Genomic DNA, 25,901 nt, shown 5'->3' with positions numbered 1-25,901 from the left:
GATCCCGACTTTTGTTGGGATTTCTCCGGACTTGGTAACCCCAGTGCCATGCGGGACTTCATGACCGCATGCGACTACTGCCTTTCCGATTGTTCCGACGGTAGCCGCAGCCTCGGCGACGAGGACTGCGGCCCAAGTCGCGAATGTTTCCACGTTGATCTAGGGGGTCCCGGCGAAGGCAACCATCTTGGTACGCCGGAAAATGGAGATCCCCCTAGGCATGCACCTCGTGTTGACATCCTTCAGGAGCTAGCTGTGGTCCCCGTCCCGGCGGGGGGTCATGACCCACAGCTCGAGCAAATCCACGAGATGTAGGCCAGGCTCGACGAGGGAGCAGGAACACTTGAGCCGTTCCGCCGGGACATCGGGCAGGAATGGGCAGGCCAACCTTCGGCCGGAGAAGCGCGTCATCTACCCAGGGCATCCAGCACCGCATCGCCGACGATGTCAGGGCAAGGCCGCCACCGGCTTCCAGTGGGGTCGGCCAGAACCTGGCTGCAGCGGCAATACTTCTCCACGCGATGCCGGAGCCATCTACCACCGAGGGGCGGCGTATCCAGGGAGAGCTCAAGAATCTCCTGGAGGATGCCACGGTCCGACGGGCCAAAAGCTCCACCTCCCGAAGGCAGGGGTACCCCTCGGAACATCGCGCCTCAACTTCCCGATTCATGCGGGAAGCCTCGGTCCACACCGGGCGCACGCGCAACACAGCGCCTGTGGCCCCGGATCGCCTCGGCAACGGACACCCTCACCGCAACCGTCGAACCCACCTCGACGAGAGGGTGCGCCGAGGCTACCACCCCAGGCGTGGGGGACGCTACGACAGCGGGGAGGATCGGAGTCCCTCGCCCGAACCACCCGGTCCGCAGGCTTTCAGCCGAGCCATACGACGGGCGTCGTTCCCGACCCGGTTCCGAACCCCAACTACTATCACAAAGTACTCGAAGGAGACGAGACCGGAACTGTGGCTCGCGAACTATCGGCTGGCCTGCCAACTGGGTGGAACGGACGATGACAACCTCGTCATCCGTAACCTCCCCCTGTTCCTCTCCGACTCCGCTCGGGCCTGGCTGGAGCATCTGCCTCCGGGGCAGATCTCCAACTGGGACGACCTGGTCCAAGCCTTCGTCGGCAACTTCCAGGGCACGTACGTGCGCCCTGGGAACTCCTGGGATCTCCGAAGCTGTCGCCAGTAGCCGGGGGAGTCTCTCTGGGACTACATCCGGCGATTCTCGAAGCAGCGCACCGAGCTGCCCAACGTCACCGACTCGGATGTCATCAGCGCGTTCCTCGCCGGCACCACCTGCCGTGACCTGGTGAGCAAGCTGGGTTGCAAGACCCCCACCAGGGCGAGCGAGCTGATGGACATCGCCACCAAGTTCGCCTCGGGCCAGGAGGCGGTTGAGGCCATCTTCCGGAAGGATAAGCAGCCCCAGGGCTGCCCACCGGAAGATGTCCCCGAGGCGTCAACTTAGCGCGGCACCAAGAAGAAAGGTAGGAAGAAGTCGAAAGAAACGCGACGCCGCCGACGCGGACCTTATCGCCGCTGCCGAATACAAGAACCCTCAGAAACCTCCTGGGGGTGCCAATCTCTTCGACAAGATGCTCAAGGAGCCATGCCCCTATCATCAGGGGCCCGTCAAGCACACCCTTGAGGAGTGCGCCATGCTTCGGCACCACTTTCACAAGGCCGGGCCACCTACGGAAGGTGGCAGGGCCCACGACGACGATAAGAAGGAGGATCACAAGGCAGGAGAGTTCCCCGAGGTCCGCGACTGCTTCATGATCTACGGTGGGCCAGTGGCAAACGCCTCGGCTCGGCACCGCAAGCAAGAGCGTCGGGAGGTCTGCTCAGTAAAGATGGCGGCGCCGGTCTACCTAGACTGGTCCGACAAGCCCATCACCTTCGACCAGGGCGATCACCCCGACCGCGTGCCGAGCCCGGGGAAATACCCGCTCGTTGTCGACCCCGTCATCGGCAACGTCAGGCTCACCAAGGTCCTCATGGACGGAGGCAGCAGCCTCAACATCATCTACGCCGAGACCCTCGGGCTCCTGCGGATCGACCTGTCCTCGGTCCGGGTAGGCGCTGCGCCTTTTCACGGGATCATCCCTGGGAAACGCGTCCAGCCCCTCAAACAACTCGATCTACCCGTCTGCTTTGGGACACCCTCCAACTTCCGAAGGGAGACCCTCACGTTCGAGGTGGTCGGGTTTCGAGGAACCTACCACGCAGTGCTAGGGAGGTCATGCTACGCCAAGTTCATGGCGTCCCCAACTACACCTACCTCAAGCTCAAAATGTCGGGCCCCAACGGGGTCATCACCGTCGGCCCCACGTATCGACACGCGTACGAATGCGACGTGGAGTGCGTGGAGTACGCCGAGGCCCTCGCCGAATCCGAGGCCCTCATCGCCGACCTGGAGAGCCTCTCTAAGGAGGCACCAGACGTGAAGCGCCATGCCAGCAACTTCGAGCCAGCGGAGACGGTTAAGTCCGTCCCTCTCGACCCCAGCAACGACGCCTCCAAGCGGATCCGGATTGGCTCCGAGCTCGACCCCAAATAGGAAGCAGTGCTCGTCGACTTTCTCCGCGCGAATGCCGACGTTTTCGCGTGGAGTCACTCGGACATGCCCGACATACCGAGGGATGTCGCCGAGCACTCGCTGGATATCCGAGCTGGAGCCCGACCCGTGAAGCAGCCTCTGCGCCGATTCGACGAAGAAAAGCGCAGAGCCATAGGCGAGGAGATCCACAAGCTAATGGCAGCAGGGTTCATCAAAGAGGTATTCCATCCCGAATGGCTTGCCAACCCTGTGCTTGTGAGAAAGAAAGGAGGGAAATGGCGGATGTGTGTAGACTACACTGGTCTAAACAAAGCATGTCCGAAAGTTCCCTACCCTCTGCCTCGCATCGAGCAAATCATGGATTCCACTGCTGGGTGCAAAACCCTGTCTTTCCTCGATGCCTACTCAGGGTATTACCAAATCAGGATGAAAGAGTCCGACCAGCTCGCGACTTCTTTCATCACACCCTTCGGCATGTACTGCTATGTTACCATGCCGTTCGGGTTGAGGAATGCGGGTGCGACATACCAAAGGTGCATGAACCACGTGTTCGGTGAACACATTGGTCGAACGGTCGAGGCCTATGTCGATGACATCGTAGTCAAGACGAGGAAAGCCTGCGACCTCCTTTCCGACCTTGAAGTGACATTCCGATGTCTCAAGGCGAAAGGCGTAAAGCTCAATCCAGAGAAGTGCGTTTTCGGGGTCCCCCGAGGCATGCTCTTAGGGTTCATCGTCTCCGAGCGGGGCATCGAGGCCAACCCGGAAAAAATCGCGGCCATCACCAACACGGGGCCCATCAAGGACTTGAAAGGCGTACAGAGGGTCACGTGTTGTCTTGCAGCTCTGAGCCGTTTCATCTCACGCCTCGGCGAAAGAGGCCTGCCTCTGTACCGCCTCTTAAGGAAGGCCGAGTGCTTCACTTGGACCCCTGAGGCCGAGGAAGCCCTCGGGAACCTGAAGGCGCTCCTCACGAACGCGCCCATCTTGGTGCCTCCCGCCGCTGGAGAAGACCTCTTGATCTACGTCGCCGCTACCACTCAGGTGGTCAGCGCCGCGATCGTGGTTGAGAGACAAGAAGAAGGGCATGCATTGCCCGTCCAGAGGCCAGTCTACTTCATCAGTGAGGTACTGTCCGAGACCAAGATCCGCTACCCACAAATTCAGAAGCTGTTGTACGCGGTAATCCTGACGCGGCGGAAGTTGCGACACTACTTCGAGTCTCATCCAGTGACTGTGGTGTCATCCTTCCCCCTGGGGGAGATCATCCAGTGCCGAGAGGCCTCGGGTAGAATTGCAAAGTGGGCGGTGGAAATCATGGGCGAGACGATCTCGTTCGCCCCTCGCAAGGCCATCAAGTCCCAGGTCTTGGCGGACTTTGTGGCTGAATGGGTCGACACCCAGCTCCCGACAGTTCCGATCCAACCGGAACTCTGGACCATGTTTTTCGATGGGTCGCTGATGAAGACAGGGGCAGGCACGGGCCTGCTCTTCATCTCGCCCCTCGGAAAGCACCTACGCTACGTGCTACGCCTCCACTTCCCAGCGTCCAACAATGTGGCCGAGTACGAGGCTCTGGTCAATGGGTTGCGCATCGCCATCGAGCTAGGGGCCCGACACCTCGACGCTCGCGGTGGCTCGCAGCTCATCATCGACCAAGTCATGAAGAACTCCCACTGCCGTGACCCGAAGATGGAAGCCTACTGCGATGAGGTTCGGCGCCTGGAAGACAAGTTCTACGGGCTCGAGCTCAACCACATCGCCCGACGCTACAACGAGACTGCGGACGAGCTGGCTAAGATAGCCTCGGGGCAAACAACGGTTCCCTCGGACGTCTTCTCCCGAGATCTGCACCAACCCTCCGTCAAGACCGACGACACGCCCAAGCCCGAGAAGGCCTCGGCCCAGCCCGAGGCATCCTCGGCTCGGCCCGAGGCACCCTCGGCTCTGCCCAAGACACCCTCGGCTCAGCCTGAGGCAACCTCGGCCCCCGAAGATGAGGCACTGTGCGTCGAGGAAGAGCAAAGCGGGGTCACGCCTAATCGAAACTGGCAGACCCCGTACCTGCAATATCTCCACCGAGGAGAGCTACCCCTCGACCGAGCCGAAGCTCGGCGGTTGGCGCGGCGCGCCAAGTCGTTCGTCTTGCTGGGGGACGGGAAGGAGCTCTACCACCGCAGCCCCTCAGGCATCCTCCAGCGATGCATATCCATCGCCGAAGGCCAGGAGCTCTTACAAGAAATACACTCGGGGGCTTGCGGTCATCACGCAGCACCTCGAGCCCTTGTTGGAAACGCCTTCCAACAAGGCTTCTACTGGCTGACCGCGGTGGCCGATGCCACTAGAATTGTGCGCACCTGCAAAGGGTGTCAATTCTACGCAAAGCAGACCCACCTGCCCGCTCAGGCTCTGCAGACCATACCCATCACCTAGCCGTTTGCTGTGTGGGGTCTAGACCTCGTCAGCCCCTTGCAGAAGGCACCCGGGGGCTACACGCACCTGCTGGTCGCCATCGACAAATTCTCCAAGTGGATCGAAGTCCGGCCCCTAAACAACATCAGGTCCGAACAAGCGGTGGCGTTCTTCACTAACATCATCCATCGCTTTGGGGTCCCGAACTCCATCATCACCGACAACGGCACCCAGTTCACCGACAGAAAGTTCCTGGACTTCTGCGAGGATCACCACATCCGGGTGGACTGGGCCGCCGTGGCTCACCCCATGACGAATGGGCAAGTAGAGCGTGCCAATGGCATGATCCTGCAAGGACTCAAGCCGCGGATCCACAACGACCTCAACAAGTTCGGCAAGCAATGGATGAAGGAGCTCCCCTCGATGGTCTGGAGTCTGAGGACAACGCCGAGCCGAGCCATGGGCTTCACACCGTTCTTTCTAGTCTATGGGGTCGAGGCCATCTTGCCCGTAGACTTAGAATACGGTTCCCTGAGGGCGAGGGCCTACGACGATCAAAGCAACCGACCTAACCGAGAAGACTCACTAGACCAGCTAGAGGAGGCTCGGGACATGGCCTTGCTACACTCGGCGCGGTATCAGCAGTCCCTGTGACGCTATCATGCCCGAGGGGTTCGGTCCCGAGACCTCCAGGTGGGCGACCTGGTGCTTTGGCTGCGACAAGACGCCCGAGGGCGGCACAAGCTCACGCCTCCCTGGGAAGGGCCGTTCGTCATCGCCAAAGTTCTGAAGCCCGGGATGTACAAGCTGGCCAACAGTCAAGGCGAGGTCTACAACAACGCTTGGAACATCCGACAGCTACGTCGCTTCTACCCTTAAGATGCTTTCAAGTCGTTCATACACCTCGTTCACACACAAAGTCTAACCATCAAGGAAGGGTCGGCCTTGCCTCGGCAAAAAAGCCCGACCCTCCCTCGGGGGCTAGAAGGGGGGAACCCCTCTGCGTCAAAATTTTTCCTCGGAAAAATATCTTTTCTGCCAGAATATCTCTCGTGCTTTTCGACTACTTTGAAAGTGGATCATGAAAACGATGGAGTACACGTAAGCAGCCAAGGCTGACCGAGCCGAGGGACTCCTACGCCTCCGGGATACGGATACCTCACTCATCACCTTCTGCGATAAGTAACTCACGCTCGGATAAGCGATTCCGCTGATCGAACAAGTCCCAACGCTCGAAGACCCTTCTGCCGAAACGATTTTTGGGCCTTCTCGACTACATCGATAGCAGAATCCGGCGGACGAGTAAGAGTACACGTAAGCGGCAAGGCCGACCGAGCCGAGGGATTCCTACGCCTCCGGGATACGGATACCTCACTCATCACCTTCTGTGAAAAGTAACTCTCGCTTGGACAAACAACTCTGTTACCGACAAACAAGTCCAGATACTCGAAGCAAGGGGAAAAGACACGCAGCTTTACAACACGACAACAGTATGTTTGGGCCTCGGCGGCCGCAGAAAACATACGCACACTACAAGATAACCCGATCCTGCAGGCTCGGACCTTGACGGTTGAAGGGAGCAGCAGCACCCTCGGCGTCAACTACACCTTCGGCGAGGTCCGACCTAGCCTCGGACGGCGACGCGGTCGGAGGATCTGCACTTCAAAGGACGACATCAGCACCACGCCCGGGCCATCACCACCAGGGTCTCTTCCAGGAGTCCGGCTCGAGTAGATGGCTCGGCCGGTCACCCCGAAGCCTCAGCCAGCTGTCCCCGAGGACATCAGCCCGGCCCATGGCCTCGGCAACTCGACTCCGGCGCCGGTCCCGCCAGCGGACGGCCCGGTCAGGCTCCGGCCGACGAAGTCTTCTTTTCGAGTCAACTCCGCCTCTATCTGTGCTGACACCGCTACCTCCGGCTTCGGCTCATCGAAGAGCGGCCGAGGGTTCCTTTAACTAAGCAAGAGAAACCTCGGACAGCAAGACCAACCGAGCCGAGGGACTCCTACGCCTCCGGGATACGGATACCTCACTCGTCACCTTCACACGAGGCAACTCACGCTTGGTGAAGCGGTTCAGATAGCCGACAGGCGAGTCTTAGTGCTTGAAATGAATAAAAAACATGGCTCCGTGCCAAAAATACATACATGTTCAGGCCCCGACAGCCACAATGAACAGACTCCGGCACTTAAGGTGCCATTACAAACGGAACTCCGGTTCCACCTCCGCGGGTACGAACAACCCCCCACATTGGAGGGCCCGCGGGGCGATAAGGCTCCAAGGTCCTCCCCCTACGACACGGGGGCTAGGTCCCACACGTCATGCAAGCTGGCCCAGGGCAGAAGAAGACAAACCACCGCGCGCGGCACGCGCAACTGCCCAGCGGTTACAAGCATTCCCCCACTTTCGCCCATACCAGCGGGTGAAAGGGCGGACCGCCTTGCAGGCGGCATGCAACCACACCGAAGGGGCACACCCTTTCGACTTCGACGCGTCCAGCATGGAGGCCCAGGCCCACGCGTCATGCAACCGGCGCGCCGATCGCAACGTGCAAGAAACCGCACCGCCACTCGTGCCACTACCGCGCCTCCTCGACTGCGGAACCAGTACCGTGACTCGAGGCAACCCTGCGCATGACCCAACAATGCCAACCAGGCACATCGGTCACGGGCCAATCAGCTGCAGGAGAAGGCGCGACGGTCGATGCGGCCAGAAATGGGCCGGCAGTAATGGCGGTGGCAGGCGAGCGAAAGCAGCAGTCAAGTTGTCAGCCAAGCTCACGTCCCCTGCTGGGACAGCGGGAGAGCCCTCTCCCACGGCATGAAGACGGCGCGCCCGTGTCCCGTTCCTCGAACGGCTCGCGCACGCGCAACGGCTGCCCCGCGAACCACTCGTCCCGCCGCATTAACTCCGCCGCGGGACAGGCGGCACCTTTGGCAGGAGAAGCGGGCGACGCTTCGCCTTCGCCATAATGACCGCGTCCAAAAAGGTACGCCATGTCATTCGATTTCGTATCCTTTTCCTCTTTCTCTCTCTTACAATAGGGACCGGGAAAGGGGATGCCCCAAAAGGGATCCTTCTCCGCGAAGGAAACGGGCCCCGAGCCCCCTACTGATCAGAGGTTCGAAGGGTGGCCCCTCGGAGGGGTTCAATAGCCGCCTCAGAGCGCTCGGGCTCCGCGCCCACTACTGGTCAGGGGTTCAAAGGCCGGCCCCTCGGAAGGGTTCAACGACCGCCTCAGGCCACTTGGGCTCCGCGCCCACTACTAATCAGGGGTTCGTAGGCTGGCCCTCGAAGGGTTCATAGCCGCCTCAGACGTAGAGCGAGGGATGACCCTAGGTACGTTCGATACATAACCAAGGCTCGGGCTACGCTCCCGAGGTACCCTAGGACATTTCCGAGACCAGCGGGAACGATCTTGTAACGGAATCCCATCAGAGGGAGGCATCGAGCCCTCGGACCCCGTCAAAAGGGGACCGGGTCCGGCAGATCACCCGCAGGTACTTTTGGAGCGTGCCTCCGGGCCTCTAGCCGACCCCTAACAAATGGGTCACGGGCGTCCACTCGGATTACCCGTTAGCAGCTCACCGGAGACACCATGTTTGACGCCCTCCAAGGGCAACATGGCGCTTTCCCCCCCCCCCTCCTCCTTGCGGAAAGGCGACGCAGGGGCGTATGTAAAGAAGTCGAGTCTGTCCTTGACCGTCCTCTCGCCCTGTGCGGAGGCTCGGGGGCTGCTCTCGCAAACCCGGCTCCGGCCAAATCGTTGACAGCGTCAACATACTAGCCCGAGAACTTGGGACCCGACCGTGCACCCGGGCTACGTCCAGCTCGCATGAGGGAACAACTAGACTGGCCGAAGCATTGCGAAACGCATTAAGACCTCGAAGGAGTCAAATCACTCCTCTGAGGCCTCGGGGGCTACACCTGGCAGGTGCGCTCGCGCGCACCCACTGGAACAAAATGCAATCGAGAAAGGTCGGTCCCCTTGCAAAAAAGTGCGACAAAAGCCTCCAAGTGAGTATTAACACTCCCTTCGAGGCTTGGGGGCTACTGTCGGGGACCATAATTAGGGGTACCCTCAAGACTCCTAATCTCAGCTGGTAACCCCCATCAGCACAAAGCTGCAAAGGCCTGATGGGTGCGATTAAGTCAAGGATCGGTCCACTCAAGGGACACGATCTCGCCTCGCCCGAGCCTAGCCTCGGGCAAGGGCAGCCGACCCCGGAGGATTTACGTCTCGCCCGAGGACCCCCTCCAGCAACGGACACACCTTCGGCTCGCCCGAGGCCTAGACTTCACCAAGAAGCAACCTTGGCCAAGCTGCCACGCCGACCGACCGTATCGCAGGAGCCTTTAATGCAAAGGTGGCCTGACACCTTATCCTAACGCGCGCCCTTCAGTCGGTAGAGCCGAAGTGACCGCAGTCACTTCGCCGCTCCACTGTCTGGCCTAACAAGAGGACAGCGCCACCTGCGCCGCTCCGACTGCTGTGCCACTCGGCAGAGTGAGGCTGACAGCAGCCAAGTCCGGCCTCAGGCACATAGGAAACTTCGCTTCGCCCGACCTAGGGCTCGGACTCGGGCTCAGCCCCGGAAGACGACAAACTCCGCATTGCCCGACCCCAGGGCTCGGACTCGGGATCGGCCCCGGAAGGCGACGAACTCCGCATCGCCCGACCCCAGGGCTCGGACTCGGGCTCGGCCCTGGAAGACAATGAACTCCGCCTCGCCCGACCCAGGGCTCGGACTCGGGCTCGGCCCCAGAAGATGATGAACTCCGCCTCGCCAGACCCAGGGCTCAGACTCGGGCTCAGCCCCGGAAGACGACGAACTCCGCATCGCCCGACCCCAGGGCTCGGACTCGGGCTCAGCCCTGGAAGACGACGAACTCCGCATCGCCTGACCCCAGGGCTCGGACTCGGGCTTAGCCCTGAAGACGACGAACTCCGCATCGCCCGACCCCAGGGCTCGGACTCGGGCTCGGCCCCGGAAGACGACGAACTCCGCCTCGCCCGACCCCAGGGCTCGGACTTAGCCCTGGCCTTAGCCGACAGTCTCCGCCTCGCCCGACCCAGGGGCTCGGACTCGACCTCGGCCTCGGAAGACAGACTCGGCCTCAACCTCGGAGGAGCCTCTGCCTCGCCCAACCCGGGGCTCGGACCGACCACGTCACAGGAGGTGCCATCATTACCTTACCCCAAGCTAACTCAGGCTACGGGGAACAAGACCGGCGTCCCATCTAGCTCGCCCCGATAAACTAGTAATGATGGTGCCCCGCATGCTCCATGACGACGGCGGCTCTCAGCCCCCTTACGGAAGCAAGGAGACGTCAGCAAGGACTCGACAGCCCCAACAGTTGTCCTTCCACCAGGCTCCAACGCTCCTCCGACGGCCACAACACCACACGAACCGGGTGCCAAAACCTCTCCGGCTGCCACGACGGCATGTACTTAGGGCGCTAGCTCTTCTCCGCTAGACACGTTAGCACACTGCTACACCCCCCATTGTACACCTGGATCCTCTCCTTACGCCTATAAAAGGAAGGTCCAGGGCCCTCTTACAGAGGGTGGGCCGCGCGGGGAAGGATGGGACGGCGCTCGCGTAAGCCTCTCGCTCCCTCCCGCGTGGACGCTTGTAACCCCCTACTGCAAGCACACCCGACCTGGGCGCGGGACAAACACGAAGGCCGCGGGTTTTCCCCTTTTACGCCTGTCTCCCTCCGGCTTCTTCCCCCCTTCGCGCTCCGTCTCGCGCCGACCCATCTGGGCTGGGGCACGCGGCGACAATTTACTCGTCGGTCCAGGGACCCCCCGGGGTCGAAACGCCGACAATATGCTAAAAAGAGGCTAATATGCATCATTTGTCGAGAACACCATATGCTGCACACATGTTGCGCATAGAACTGGTATCTATCTCAGAAAATTACTTGAAGCAACCACAACATTATAGCTCAGGTAGATGTTCAAAATATGTTCCAGCAATATTAAAGACTCAGCCACATTACACTGGGATAGGCCATGCTAGCGTTTAGGCCATAGTATTATAGTTTAGAGTCATTTTTTCCATCTACAGAACAAGCATTTCCCCCCTTCTGACTAAGTATGTTTCTTTTTGAGTGCAGGTCTTTTCACTGCGCCCTCTCCCCATCAACTGCAACTCTTCTGGCTCTAACCTTTTTTTGTCTGCTTGCTAACTCCGCAGCAGGACAAGGATCAGGTGTCTCACAAAACAAGGGGGCTGCCTTCATCCGCGAGCCGTCACTGACACCAGAGAGTCACAAAGTTTCGTCTAGCGCCAAGGTTCGCTGTTGTACTCAATGGAACAAAATAGCTACCTACAGTATAGAGTGATGTTCTCCTTCCGTATACACTAAGAAATAAGCCTTAGACATGTCTTTTTGTTGTAGTGTAATTTACAGAAAGCCCCACATCAGGGAGCCAATCTGCTGCTAGGAACAGAAATTATCACTTCTCCGCCTAACGTGTAGACGCCATCAGGAGCTGCTTACAGTGTGCTAGATGGGTCTACAAACAAGACTCATAAAAGTGTTACTGGAAAAAGGTTAGCTTCATGCCAAGCAATCTACCTAGCCTGTTATTCCCATATCATGTCATCACTTTTACATGCATGCCATGGGACCAAACTTTACATAGGTCTCGCACATCGCCTTCCAAGAAGGTTGCTAAGAAACTTTTTAGAGATGATGGCACAGGAGATGACGATGCTGCTGGTTCTGCAGACGTTGATGCTGAGTAACGGTATGTCCAATTCTCCCCTACAACTTCATGAAATATATGCTTCCAAGTGTTCCAATTGCATGTAGTATAAGGCAGTGGGTACTAGGCAACCCTAAACCCCAATTTTCTTAATGATATGGCTCCAATCTCTAGGGGTTCCTACACGTTATTAAGGAGACTAAGTGCCATCGTGCTATGACCCAAAACCCAAAACGAAAGACAAAAGAAAGGAACAATACATTGAGATTCAATAATCATAATTTCTTTTCTGGTGCAAAAAGAATGTGACATTACAGCCTTTCAATTCAAATAAACAACAGAAACATTCCAAGCACAGATTAATAGTGCTCCCCCAAATAAGTCACACAGATTGATAACTATTTTAAGGTTAGATGCAATTTCTTGATAAATCAACTGAGAAGGTAAAAAGAGAGTTCTCTTATTTTGTACAATAGTTACTGATAACCCAAGACTCCAAGAGATCTTGGATGCATGCTGCATCTACATAGCTTGCCTTAAGCAGTTACATTATTCCAGGACAAAAGAAAAACATTTGCACCAAGAGTTGCAATACAAGACCATGAAAGAAATGGTAATGGAGAAAAGGTTAAGTTACTTTGCAAACAACATTTAATCATATTTTGTAGAAAAAGAGCAATTGACAGAAACAAGTACCTCTGGATTTCAGTGCGTCAAATAGTTGTTGCCTCATGTTAATGATCCTATCAGCCATGGCCTTCAGTTCCAGAGTCCATTCGTTGAACATCTCAATGGAAGTTAATAAATAGAATCAAACAACAGGAAGTAACCACTTTGTATAGCTCTTGGACCCACGTCTGAATATGGCACTGCAATAACTACTTTTAACAGACTAGAACACTGTGATGCATAGGAACAACATTCAAAGCAAGCTCGCAGGTCATCAGATATCTCAAATAAGCATTCTAAAACTAACAATAGGTCCATATGCGGTTCATTGAACTAATATATAAACAAAAGAGAAAATGGTGTAACCTTCTACCAATACAGGTCAAATTAGAAATTAGCAAGTTTTCAGAAAAGAGGTCAATAGGCTAAAACACCAACAAGTCAAAAAATCGATAGTCAAATGATTTTGAATGGTTTACCTTCATAACATCTTCCGTCGAGATCTACGAAAAAAACTAAGACATTATATTTGAGATTGCAATGCTTGCTAAAACTTGTTAATTGATTGCTACCCTTTTTTAGTTGAAGTGCTTTTGGACACAAGCACCACCAGCTATGGAGGCCCGCTTTTGGGAACTGAGGATCGCTTTTGGGAACTATCCTAGTTCATCTAGGTTGCTGTTAGAACTTCCCCCTGCTGTGCAGGGAGTATGGTTTTATGCTTGTAAGATATGGGCAGCGCTATGTTGTGTGCTTGACTGCAAGATATGTCTTTTGGTGCTTGGTCATAGCTATGCTATGCGTGCAATCCTGTGAGGACCATACTCGCGATGTGTAAAGCATGCCTATATTGTCTAGGCCTGAACAAACCAGAAACATTGCTTCCCTTAGTACTTCTACTATTTCTCTTTGTCGTTCTGTTCTACTACCAGCCATCTATTTGTCGTTCCTATGTAAAGCATGCCTATATATTCTATTTGTTGTTCTGTGCTACTACCATCCATTTATTCTGTGTTGCTACCAGCCATCTCTTTATCTTATAGTACAAGAAATAAACGCCGGAGCAGCTCCTATGTTCCATTGAAGAACGAAGACAGTCCAATTCTGGATGATAAGAAAAATACTAAGGTATATCATGTAACCCATCCTTGAATTTTAGATCACCTTTATTCATATGTTGTAGGTAGGCTATATTGTCATGGTGGATAAATTTACCAATAGAATTGCGCGGTTGTCCAGCTGAGCTAGCCTCTAATTGTACTATTGCATCATGATAGTCACACTTAGCATGGTACGTAATGAACTCATCCTGAATAATGCTCTAGAACTTTTGTTTAGTTTTGGTTGAAGTTGCCCGTCAATTTATGTGTTATAATTTGTTGAACATTATAAATTTTCCAGTGTTAAGCGTCCTGATTTTTTTTTCTAAAAAACTCACAATTTTACCCAACCAGAATGCATTCAAGTTATGCAATTCAAAAAAATTGGAAAAGGATTGGCATCCTTTGATCCATGAGAAGGTCATGAAGGTCATGCACAGGTACATGCATGTTATAACCTACACTTAGAGCTCCTTTTGTTATGTCCTGTTTGCAATTTGCACTTCAGGTGAGCTTAACATTGCTGAATTTGGAAACAGGCACGATAGGAGAGTTTTTGCATGGACTATTGATGATATCAACTCCATGAAGGAGATGTTGTATGAGCATGTTGATGCCATTGTGACTAGTAACCCTTCTCTTCCGCAGCGGCTTATGCAGGAGACCATAGCTGAGTGTATGGAAGATGGTTTTGTCTTACCATAGGAATTTCTAGCGGTCAGAACATAAGGGTTTAACTTCTCAGCAGAGAGTACCAACTAGCGAGTTGGGTTTGAGGGTTATTCATAAATTAGATGATAATTACTTTAGTTTTTGGCACATTCCGCACTTCGGTCATAAATTTCATGTTGCTTTGTCTAATTGTTACCGCCAATTAAGATTTTAGTATAATTCCAATTTGATATGTGAAAGTCGCCTAGAGGGGGGTGAATAGGCGGAATCTGAAAATTATAAACTTAAGCACACACTACAAGTCGGGGTTAGCGTTAGAAATAAAAACGAGTCCGAAAGAGAGGGTGAAAACAAATCACAAGCAAATAGCAAGAGTGACACGGTGATTTGTTTTACCGAGGTTCAGCCCTCGAAGGCCTAGTCCTCGTTGAGGTGGTCACAAAGACCGGGTCGCTTTCAACTCTTTCCCTCTTTCAAACGGTCACCTAGACCGAGTGAGCTTCTCTTCTCAATCAATTGGGACACTTAGTCCCCACAAGGACCACCACACAATTGGTGTCTCTTGCTTTGATTATAAATGACTTGGGAACAAGAAATGGGGAAGAAGAAAAGCGATCCAAGCGCAAGAGCTCAAAAGAACACGACAAAACTCTCTCTTCTAGTCACTATTGCTTTGAGTGTAATTGGGACTTGGAGAGATTTTGATTCACTCTAATTGTGTCTTGTATTGAATGCACTAGCTCTTGTATTGAATGTGTTGGCTGAAAACATGGATTTATTGAAGTGTGGTGGTTGGGGGTATTTATAGCCCCAACCACCAAAGTGGTCGTTGGTGGAGGCTGCTGTCGACGGGCGCACCAGACATTCCAGTGCGCCACCGGACACTGTCCGGTGCGCCAGCCACGTCACCCAACCGTTAGGGTTCGACCATTGGAGCTTCTGACATCTGGGCCACCGGACAGTCCGGTGGTGCACCGGACAGGTCCTGTTCACTGTCCGGTGCGCCTTCTGGCGCCTGCTCTGACTTCTGTGCATGTAGTCCGCACTGTTCACGCACTGTACACGTTTGCGGACGACCGTTGGCGCTGTTAGCCGTTGCTCCCACTGGCACACCAGACAGTCCGGTGCTACACCGGACAGTCCGATGATTTATAGCGGAGAGCATTTTCCAGAAACCCGAAGCTGAGCAGTTCAGAGTGATTCTCCCTAGTGCACCGGACACTGTCCGGTGGCACACCAAACAGTCCGGTGCGCCAAACCAGGGCAGCCTTTGGTTTTCTATGCTCCTTTAATTTGAACCCTTTCTTTTGACTTTGTATTGGTTTGTTGTGAACCTTTGGAACCTGTAGAACATATATTCTAGAGCAAACTAGTTAGTCCAATTATTTGTGTTGGGCAATTCAACCACCAAAATCATTTAGGAAAAGGTTTGACCCTATTTCTCTTTCAATATGCCTCATAATAGCCATGATTACTGCAGGGCGCACGAAGTGCTCCTCCTGATCTAGTTTACTGCATTAGTACTAGTTTAGGAGTCTAAAATCGGAGGTGTTAGAAGAGCTAAAATTCTTTTATTATTCAAAATTGAATAATGAGGGGTTTTATTTCTTCCAATTCTCTTCGATTGTGTGGCTTCAAAACTAGCTCTTAGGGCTAATTTAGTGACCAGGGATCACGGGGGATTAGTTTATTTCCCCCTCAATCCTCTCTAATCTCCCGTGATCCCTTTGTCACCAAATCAACCCTTAGGGTATGTATATGGGCTAGATATTCTACTTATGGGCCTCTTATTTGGCAAAAATCTTTCCCAATGTGTAAACGAGTATTAGAACGTTCCGCCCCCACTCATACCCGTTAACTCATAGGTATAAAATACACACTATAAACTTGGCCCAAAATCATTGTAGGAAACGGGTGACGCCTAAGAGGGTGGTGAATTAGGACTTCTAAAACTTTCACTAAACTAGGCCACAAATAAATCCCTAGAGCAAAACCTATGCAAATAATCAAACTAGAATATGCAAACTAGGTTTTGTCTAAGTGTTGCTATCTCTACCGCAAAGGCTAAGTTCCAATCTACACAATATAAGTATGAATACAAGATTGAAACTTAAATGCTTAACATAAATGTGGAAAGTAAAGAGCAAGGTAGAGATGCAAACTCTCGTGGATGACGCCGATATTTTTGCCGAGGTATCCGGAACCACGCACGGTCCCGACTAATCCTCGTTGGTGCCCCTACGCAAAGGGAAGCCCACGCGAGGGCCAAGCACCTCGGTCGAGTAACTCCGTAGAGAGCCCCGGGCCTTCTCCACGCGCAAGTGGTGCTCCGCTTCCGGCTCCTCTCGGACGCTCCCCGCCGTCTCCACTATCGAGCTTCCGGCCGAAACGCCGCAGGCCTCGTTCCCTCCGATACACGGTGGCGGCCGTGACACAAACGCGGTTGTCACGGTCTCGCAAGACTCTCGCCCCACTCGGTACAATTACAACGGCTTGCGCAAGAGCCGAGGGGTTGTGTGGTTTTACAAAACTCACTCAACTAACTAGGGTTCACCTAGAGCAAGCGCTAAAGCGGTCTAACTAACCTAAGCACTTCACAAAGCACCTACGCTAATCACTGAGTGATTCTATTAAGCACTTAGGTGTTTGAGCACTTAGAAATGTCTACAATATACCTTGGTATGTTGCTTGGGCTCCCACACCTCCAAATGGTCGGTTGGGTGAAGTATATATAGGCCCCAACTCAAATATATCCGTTGGAAAGCAGTTCTGCAGCCTTCTGCGGCGCACCAGACAGGTGCACCGGACTGTCCGGTGGTGCACCGGACATGCCACGTGTACTAGCCATTAAAAGTAGCCATTGGAGCTTCCGAAGATGGCGCACCGGACATGGCGCACCGGACAGGCCATGCCCTCTTGTCGTATTTTGGCCATAACTTTTAGCTCCGAACTTCGATTTCGATGATCTTGTACTTTTTGAAAAGCTTATGAAATTCTCTACATCCCAGAGTTGAAGCCATATCAGTTTGAGCAAATTTGGCACACCAGACAGTCCGATGTGCACTGGACATCCCATATGCTGGTGCAGTTTTTTCAGCAATTCTGACTTCGTAATGTGGGCATAACTTCTAGCTCCGAAATCCGATTTTGATGATCTTGGACTTTTTGGAAAGCTTATAAAATTATATACATCTCAGAGTTGAAGCCATGTTAGTTTGAGTTGATTTGATTTTGTGAAACACTTCCAATTCAGTCAGCCCTTCCTCTCAACTTTGTCAACTTCACTTTTGATTTGCATCTTTGTATCTCACTTCTACTTCTTGATGTGTTGGACTCTTAGCATGTATAAAATGTCTTTAATATGAATTTGTAATGTATTATATGGGTCTTATAATGTCTTCTTTGAGGTGTTGCATCCTTAGAGCTTCAGTCCAATCAACTTTGCATCCTGTGAACTACAACACACAAACACTTGGGAAATACATTAGTACACAGGTTATGTTGATCATCAAACACCAAAATCTATTAAGCTAAATGTCCCAGGGTCCATTTTTCTTACAATCTCCCTCTTTTTAGTGATTGATGACAACACAACCAAAGCAAGCAAATATAACAACCATTTGAGTGAAAATATGCAATCTACTTGCTAGGATGCATGTTTGTCCCCATAGTGTGATATTATGGACTTAAGCTCCCCCTAAATGCATAATTCACTTACTTCCTATTTTAGACCAAAGTGCCAAAACCACTTGAAGGATCAATATTTTAATTTGGTGGTGTTTGGTGTTTGATAGCATTTTCATTGCTTTGGTCCCTACAACTTCTCCCCCTTTGGCATCAACCACCGAAAAGGAAGACATTAAAACATGTAGGAAGCAAATAAGACTTTCCCTCAAAAAGGATTTGTAAAATAATACCAATTAAAACACCAAATTGATACTCCCCCTAAATGAGTGTTCTCCTTTAGAAAGAATTTTCTCCCCCTGTAGAGACGAATAAATACTCCCCTGACAGAGATTTTCTACTTAGGAAAAAGCATGTGAGAAATGGAGGTGCAAGTCATGATTTGAATAGACTAACTTCCCTTATGCATAGGTAATAAAATATGAGTTAACAAAATATGCATTTATAGCAACATGGGAAGTATAAGATATGAAATATAGTCTAATCAAATAATGGAGAAGACATGTAAATGTTACTAAGTGTAGTCTCAAAGATACCAATTGAAAGTCAATTGCAGACCAATTGAAGACCAATGGCAGACTTGCAGACATAAGAATTCTTATAGATTTGCAGTGGAAGCTTGTTGTCTTTCTCCGGGGACTTCATTTTCCTTACAATGAGACTACTACATGAAGTAGACTTGAAAACAGGTATTAGTCTCAAAGACTTAGATTATAGAGTAATCTCCCCCTGAAAGTGTGCATACAAGTTTTGAATACTTGTAGGAGACATGCACTTTGATTTGATATCAAGTGGGGCAGATTATCCATAATCCGAGCTTTGGCACATATAAGTTAAATGATACCAATTGAAGGATATAAGTTTTTGAAGCATTAGTGTCATTTACTTAGGAATGTTAAATAAGCTATGTGCCGTGCTTAATTAAAACTTTTTAAACCATGTAGGTTTGCTTAAGAATATGAAATGAGAACGAGCAATCCTACCATGTGATTTACCTAGTATGCATGCATTGTTAATCTAAAGCAAGTACCAAATGAAATACTAGGCATGAAAGGTAAAACTAGATACAAGAAAATAGATACACATATCTAGAAATAATAAATACAATAAATCTAGTTACCTTAGTCATGGGTGGGAAATTTGGGTCCAAAATATACACTAACCCACTTGGCAATGAACTTGGTCCAATATGATGTATCCCATGATATACATCCCAACTTTGCCAAGTCTCCAAATTCTCGTTGTCCTTTGGACTACTCACTTCCCTTTCAGGATCCAAACTTTCTTGGTGCTTTTCATGGTTGAAATTATTTCCTTTGGCACCCAGATGCGTTTGGCCTCCTTTCCTTTGTTGGCTTGCTTGTTTGCCTTGATTGCTATCACCTTTCCATTGTTTTTCTTCTTGATCAGATATGGTGTAGCGGTCTTTTTATCCACCTTTTTGATGTAGGTGTTGGAGATTTTACTTGTTGGCTTTTGCTTGAGCTTTTTCCTTTGATTATCCCTGGTCATCGCCTTGCATTGGAAAGACTTATGGCCTTCCTTGTGGCATAACCTACAAATCATGGTTTCGCCCTCCAAAGGCTTGTTCACTCCCGTAGTGGTGTTATCCTGTGGAGGTCGGATTTGTTTGGCTTTGCCTTTCTTGTCGTACAAAGCCTTGCTAAGGTGAGCCACTTCTTGCCTTAATTCCTCATTTTCCATTGCAACCTTATTCGAACATGTTTCTACAACAATATTCTCAATAAGAACTTGGTTGCAGGGGTTAGAATCATCAAGTAAATCAAAGCAAGAAGTAGAAGCATTTTTCTTAATAATTTTAGGAATTTCAAATAAAAATGCCTCTGGGGTGCGACCAATATTTTCTAGCTTAGTAGTTAGCTCATTATTGTGTATGCTAAGAATTTCCATTTTCCCTAACAAATTTTCAATAGCATCTTGGGAACTAGCTAACTTAGCCTTAATTTTTTTTCATTCTTTTTTAATAAGGCCATCATTGGTGGCTGTGGATGTAGCACTAGACTCTAGCTGCTCAATTTTAGTTCATAGCTCACAATTCAAATTTGCAGATGCTTCAAATTTTTCTAGCAAACCTTTATAATCATTTTGGGAGCTAATCAACTTATTTTTCAAAGTTTTAAGTTAAGCCTTTTGCTTAGTGCAAACATCCTGAAAAAATTTAATGGCTTCCGCAAGTTCATCTATGGAGGGCTTTCCCTCACCTTCATCATCACTACTACTATCATCACTAGAGGATGGAATGCTCATTTTACCTCTTGCCATAAGGCATTTGTGTGATGAGCGTGATGAGCGTGATGAGGACCAGTGGCTGCGCATCCTTGCAGGTTCATCTTCACTTGAAGAATCATCCCAAGTTCTAACACTTGTTAGCGTCTTGCCTTTGCTCCTCCCCTTTTTGGGTTCAGCCATATTTGGACAGTTGTCTCTGAAGTGGCCCTTCTCCCCACATGCTAAGCATCCTCTCTTCCTTTGCTTTTTCCTGTCAATGTTAAAGAGAAGATCTTCGACCTGCATGGGCACACCCATTAGATTAATCTTGCGGATCATCCCCATTACCTTTTCGACGCGTTAGATTGTTTCTTCGTCCTCGGAGGATGATGTGCATGGTTGATTATCTTCATCATCATCACTTTCTTCTTCTTCCTCTTCTTCACTTGAGGAACTTGGAGTGTGAGCCTTCTTTTTGCCCTTCCTTTCATCACATGCAAAAGCATATGGCCTTGAGGAAGTTGGCTCCTCTCCCCGACACATTTTTCGCGACATCTCAAAAGCCACGATTTTCCCAATCACAATGGTCGGGGTCATGGTACCCAAGTCCTCCATGTTGTGAAGGATGGTGATGATGCTCCCATATCTTTGTTGTGGTAGCAGGGAGATAATCTTCCTCACAATGTCCGTATCACCTAGCTTATTAATGCCAATAGAGTTGAGCTCATTGATAATTAGATTCAAACGAGAATACATGTCTCTAACAAGCTCATCATCTTTCATAGCAAAAGAATTAAACTCATTTAAGACTAGGCAATGTTTTTGCTCACGGACATTAGATGTGTCGTCATGGAGCTCATGCAATTTTAGCCAAATCTCATTAGCAGTTTTCAAGGTAAATACTTGATTAAAAATATCCATGGTAAGAGATTCATACAAACAATTTTTGGCTCTAGCATTTAAATGAATTTCTTTTTCCTCACTCGTGGTGGGTTTCTCGGGATTCTTAGGGGGTTTCATCCCGTCACGAGTGACTCTCCAAACGCCTAGATCAACGACCTCTACGTAACAAGCCATTCTAGCACTATAATATGGGAAGTTAGTACCGTCGAAGTGTGGTGGCCTATGGGTATCCATCCCTTCCTCTAAAAAGCGTCGGATCTTTTAGTGGTGAAGCTAAAACGTTTCAAATGAGCCAAACCAGGCTCTGATACCACTTGTAGGAAACGGGTGACACCTAAGAGGGGGGGGTGAATTAGGACTTCTAAAACTTTCACTAAACTAGGCCACAAATAAATCCCTAGAGCAAAACCTATGCAAATAATCAAACTAGAATTTGCAAACTAGGTTTTGTCTAAGTGTTGCTATCTCTACCGCAAAGGCTAAGTTCCAATCTACACAATATAAGTATGAATACAAGATTGAAACTTAAATGCTTAACATAAATGCGGAAAGTAAAGAGCAAGGTAGAGATGCAAACTCTCGTGGATGATGCCGGTATTTTTACCGAGGTATCCGGAACCACGCACGGTCCCGACTAATCCTCGTTGGTGCCCCTACGCAAAGGGAAGCCCACGCGAGGGCCAAGCACCTCGGCAGAGTAACTCAGTAGAGAGCTGCGGGCCTTCTCCACGCGCAAGTGGTGCTCCGCTTCTGGCTCCTCTCGGACGCTCCCCACCGTCTCCACTATCGAGCTTCCGGCCGAAACGCCGCGGGCCTCATTCCCTCCAGTACACGGTGGCGGCCGTGACACAAACGCGGTTGTCACGGTCTCGCATGACTCTCGCCCCACTCGGTACAATTACAACGGCTTGCACAAGAACCAAGGGGTTGTGTGGTTTTACAAAACTCACTCAACTAACTAGGGTTCACCTAGAGCAAGCGCTAAAGCGGTCTAACTAACCTAAGCACTTTGCAAAGCACCTACGCTAATCACCGAGTGATTCTATTAAGCACTTGGGTGTTTGAGCACTTGGAAATGTCTACTGTTGGGGACTTGTTCTCAAATGCTATGAATTAAGAACAAGGCAACATAAAATGTTAAATATTAATGCCCTTCATCCGATGAAGCATTATATCCCCAAGGATTTAATGAACTTCGGACGAAGACCATGAGTGAAATATCACGAAGGTCATACCTTCGTGATTTAACTTATAAAATAATATGAAATAATATATAAAACATGAAACATTAAAGATAAATGTATCAGAAATAAGCAACATTATTCGCATATTTTATTATCTGATCATAAAAATGTCAGAACATAAAGTTTGAGTACATTTATACCTTCTCCTTGACAGATGATAATTCCCAGGCAATGCGTTTGCAATTACAGGAATCCATGAATAGTAAAAGAATATTGTTCACTATTTATAGACACAGGACACAGCCTGTAAGGAATTCCAATCATGCCCCTTATAAAAGTTTACAACAATGACTCAGACCCTTATGGGCAAAAAGGTCATTCTATCTTTAAGTCGGTTCGATCCTTCGTCTTCGGGCATGCTATAACACCGAAGCTTCATGAGTGATAGCTTCGGTCATCATGTATAAGCAGCTTTAGCCGAAGCTGTTTCTTCCTGCAGGACCTTCGGCGACGAAGCATGGCCCCAACAGTAGCCCCTTCGCGGTGCTAGATCGTTTTTCGTAACGAGCTTGATCCGTGAAAAAAGTCTCTTAGGCTTCGGGAAGCCGAAGGTCCGAAAAACACCTTCCCTAAGCTCGTTGCCGAGAAACGATACAGTTTTTGAGCGCGGAGCGGTCCTACCATGCAGGTTCACCTTCTTGGTTGTTGCGGCCCACCGTGCAGTGGGTGCGAGTGACTGTTTGCCCGGTGAAAAAATCCTGGAGATTCGCCTTCTTACCTGCAGCATTATATAAACAGACAGGTAGGTGTGAAGTTACCACGGCATTCATTGCTATTGCACTGTTTTGCTGCCAAAAATTTAACCATAGCCGAAGCTTGATTTTTGCATTCAAAACGAAGCTCCAGTTTGGTTTGTGCTTTGTCACGAGGATAGCTTCGGAAAAAAGGTTATTGACTTCCAAAGAATTTTTTCGAGAAAATTTAAAATCAAATGGCCAGAATACGCTCCACAGCTAGGGTTGAGCGTGATGGAGACGAGACCGAAGTCGTTGAAACTGTTCCAATTTCTGAAGCGATGAAGCGTTCCGGGCTGGTTCCATCAGAAGACACACCTGCTGCCGAAGCAACGCAAGCTGATGTTGAAGAAGTTGGTTCCGAAGATGAGTACAACTGCGGGATGCCTAGCAAACCTAGTCATATGGACTTTGGAAAGTCCATCTCTGAAGCTGATCTTCCAAAAATGGTGAAGCTGGGCTACTTTAGTGAAACAAAAAAGGAGCTGATTCGTTTTGGCGGGGAGGAGACTACTCCGAAGCCGGAAAAGAATGAAGTGGTTGTGTTCAAAAGCTTCTTTAAAGCAGGATTAAGATTTCCTTTGAATGAGATGATTGCTGATGTGTTGAAGAAGTTTGGGGTTTACCTTCATCAGCTGACCCCTAACGCTATTGTTAGATTAAGTGTTTATATTTGGGCCCTTCGTAGCCAAGGAGTGGAACCGTTCGGTGAAGGTTTCTGTCGAGTCCATGAACTACACTATCAGACTAAAGCCAGAGGAGATGGTCTTCATGAGAATTTTGGATGTTACAACTTTGCTTATCGCAAAACTTCAAAATTTCCAGTGATAAGCTACCGAAGCAAATGGCCAGCCGGATGGAAATCTGAGTGGTTTTATGTTAAAGTTGATAAAGATGAAGATAAATTGGTCCAGAGTCCACTAGAGCTAACCTTCGGAGAAACGAGGCCCCAATGCAACATGATAAGTGGAAGCCCGAGCCAAATTGCTTTGGCTGAATTTCGCGTGATTTCAGATCATATTGGCACTAGGGACTTGGTGCAGGAATTTCTGGCTTTTAAAGTGTTTCCAACAATGAGGGATTAGGAGATGCCGAAGCTGGAGGGAGAAAAGAAAAAGGGAGAATTTGTTTGATTGCCGTATTACTACAAGTTTAAAAAACACTTTAAAAAGCCCTGCCAAGAGTGGCTGGACTCAATCGAGATTATGTGCAACGATATCCTCGGAAATTACTCTAAGAAAGAAGATCAGTTGATGACTGCAGCCTTCGGCACTCGTCCGAAGCGAAGATTAAACCGTGTGCTAGATGCTTTGAATTTTGATTACCCTGATTACGAGCAACTGGGTGGAGATGCCGAAGGCCCGAAGAGAAAGAGGATTGCCAGCGCCCTGGACAAAGAAAAGCACCAAATTGGCCAGAAAGGAAAAAGAAATTTCTGAAAAACTGAGCCCTGGACCAAGGGTAGCTATTTCAAGGAAAAGAAAAGGTACATCTCCAAAACCTGCATCTCCAAAACCCAAGACGTCGGCCCAGGAGGAGGAAACTCCTGCGCCACCTTCTGCTGCCGAAGTGGAAGAGATTCTGAAGGTAATGACTGAACCTTTGCCTGTCAAGCTAAGCCCGCTAGCGCCAGAACTGACGAAGTTTTTTCAGAAGGGCAAAGAAGCTTCGGGAGCAGAAAGTCCCGCAAAGCCAAAAAAACGAAGAATGATCCAAGTGGCCGATGTCATTCATCAGACATCGCCACCGACCTCGGCGTCGAAAATTGTTACTGCCGATCCCACAGCCATCGAAGCTGAAACCGCCGGAGCCGAAACCGGAGGAGCCGAAGCCACCGGAGTCGAAGCCACCGGGGCCGAAACCGGGACCAACGAAGATCCTAACCTGGAAACTACACTTGAAGATATTGACAATATGCTTCTGAGAATGGCTGAAGAAGAAACTGCTGTGGTTATAGTGAACACGGCAACAGAAAAAGGAAAAGAGCAGATTGAAGATATTTTGGAAAAAGAAGATTTTAATTTTCAAGATATACTTGGACAAGAGTTGTTAGACGCTGAAAAAGAAGAGCTGAAGAAATATGCTATATCCTGTGGATACAAACCAGGGTCTTTGCTATTTGGTGGAGTCAATGAAGGGAAGCTGAGATGCCTTCAGAACCGAACCGAGGCCAAGGTTGTTAGGACCTTCTCCAAAAGCGTTGGCCTACCGAAGATTGAAGCAGACCTATGCAGATACCAGCGATAGCATATCGCCGGTAGCTTGCTCTATGCTAATTTCAAGGTAAAAAAGTCTCGATTTTTTATTACTATATATTTTTTATTTTGAATTAAGTTGTTTTCTGACGAAGGTTGTTTTGGCAGAGTATACTTTTAAGTAAAGTGCTGAGAATGCAACAAGATCTTGAGGATGAAAAGAACGAAACTACTATTAAAGATCTAGAAAACAAAGTCAAAAATTACGAAGCTGCTCTGAAGGAAAAAGACTCCGTTGTTCAAGATCTTAAAATCAAAGTTAAAGATCACGAAGATGCTTTGGAAAAGAAAGACTTCGTCATTCATTCTATGGAGGGTTCATTGGCTGAAGCCCAAGCCGAAAATGACAGGTTAAACATTGAATTACTCAAAAAGTCAGAAAAATCTGAGCAGGAAAAGAAGAACCTCGAAACAAGTCTCAAGATCGAAATCGAGAAGAGTTCGAATTTGCAAAAATCATTGAAGGAGCTTCAGGAGAAATGCTTAAATTTCGGCAGCCGATGCGTGCAGCGGCTGAAGGATGTGTTTCACTCGATTGGAGCCAGCTCCGATACATTTACACCTTCAGCTGAAAACCTGCCCAGCACCCTAGAATACATTGAAGGCGAGGTTGATGCACTCGACGAAGTTATTGCTGGGCATGCTGACTTCTGCGCCCTGCTAGCTTCTCGAGGCACAGCCACCGCTTTCCTGAAGGCTGGCTATACGCACGGA

General features: G+C 50.0%; 1 pseudogene; it reads left to right on the top strand.

Annotated features, from left to right (window-relative positions):
• LOC103628867 (uncharacterized) overlaps nt 1–13,006 on the top strand; it is a 62,305-nt pseudogene extending 49,299 nt beyond the window's left edge.
• The last annotated feature ends 12,895 nt before the right edge of the window (nt 13,007–25,901 follow it).

The sequence above is a fragment of the Zea mays genome, chromosome 5, assembly GCF_902167145.1.
Source record: "Zea mays cultivar B73 chromosome 5, Zm-B73-REFERENCE-NAM-5.0, whole genome shotgun sequence".
NCBI lineage: Eukaryota > Viridiplantae > Streptophyta > Magnoliopsida > Poales > Poaceae > Zea > Zea mays.
This window is presented reverse-complemented; position numbering and strand designations above follow the sequence as displayed.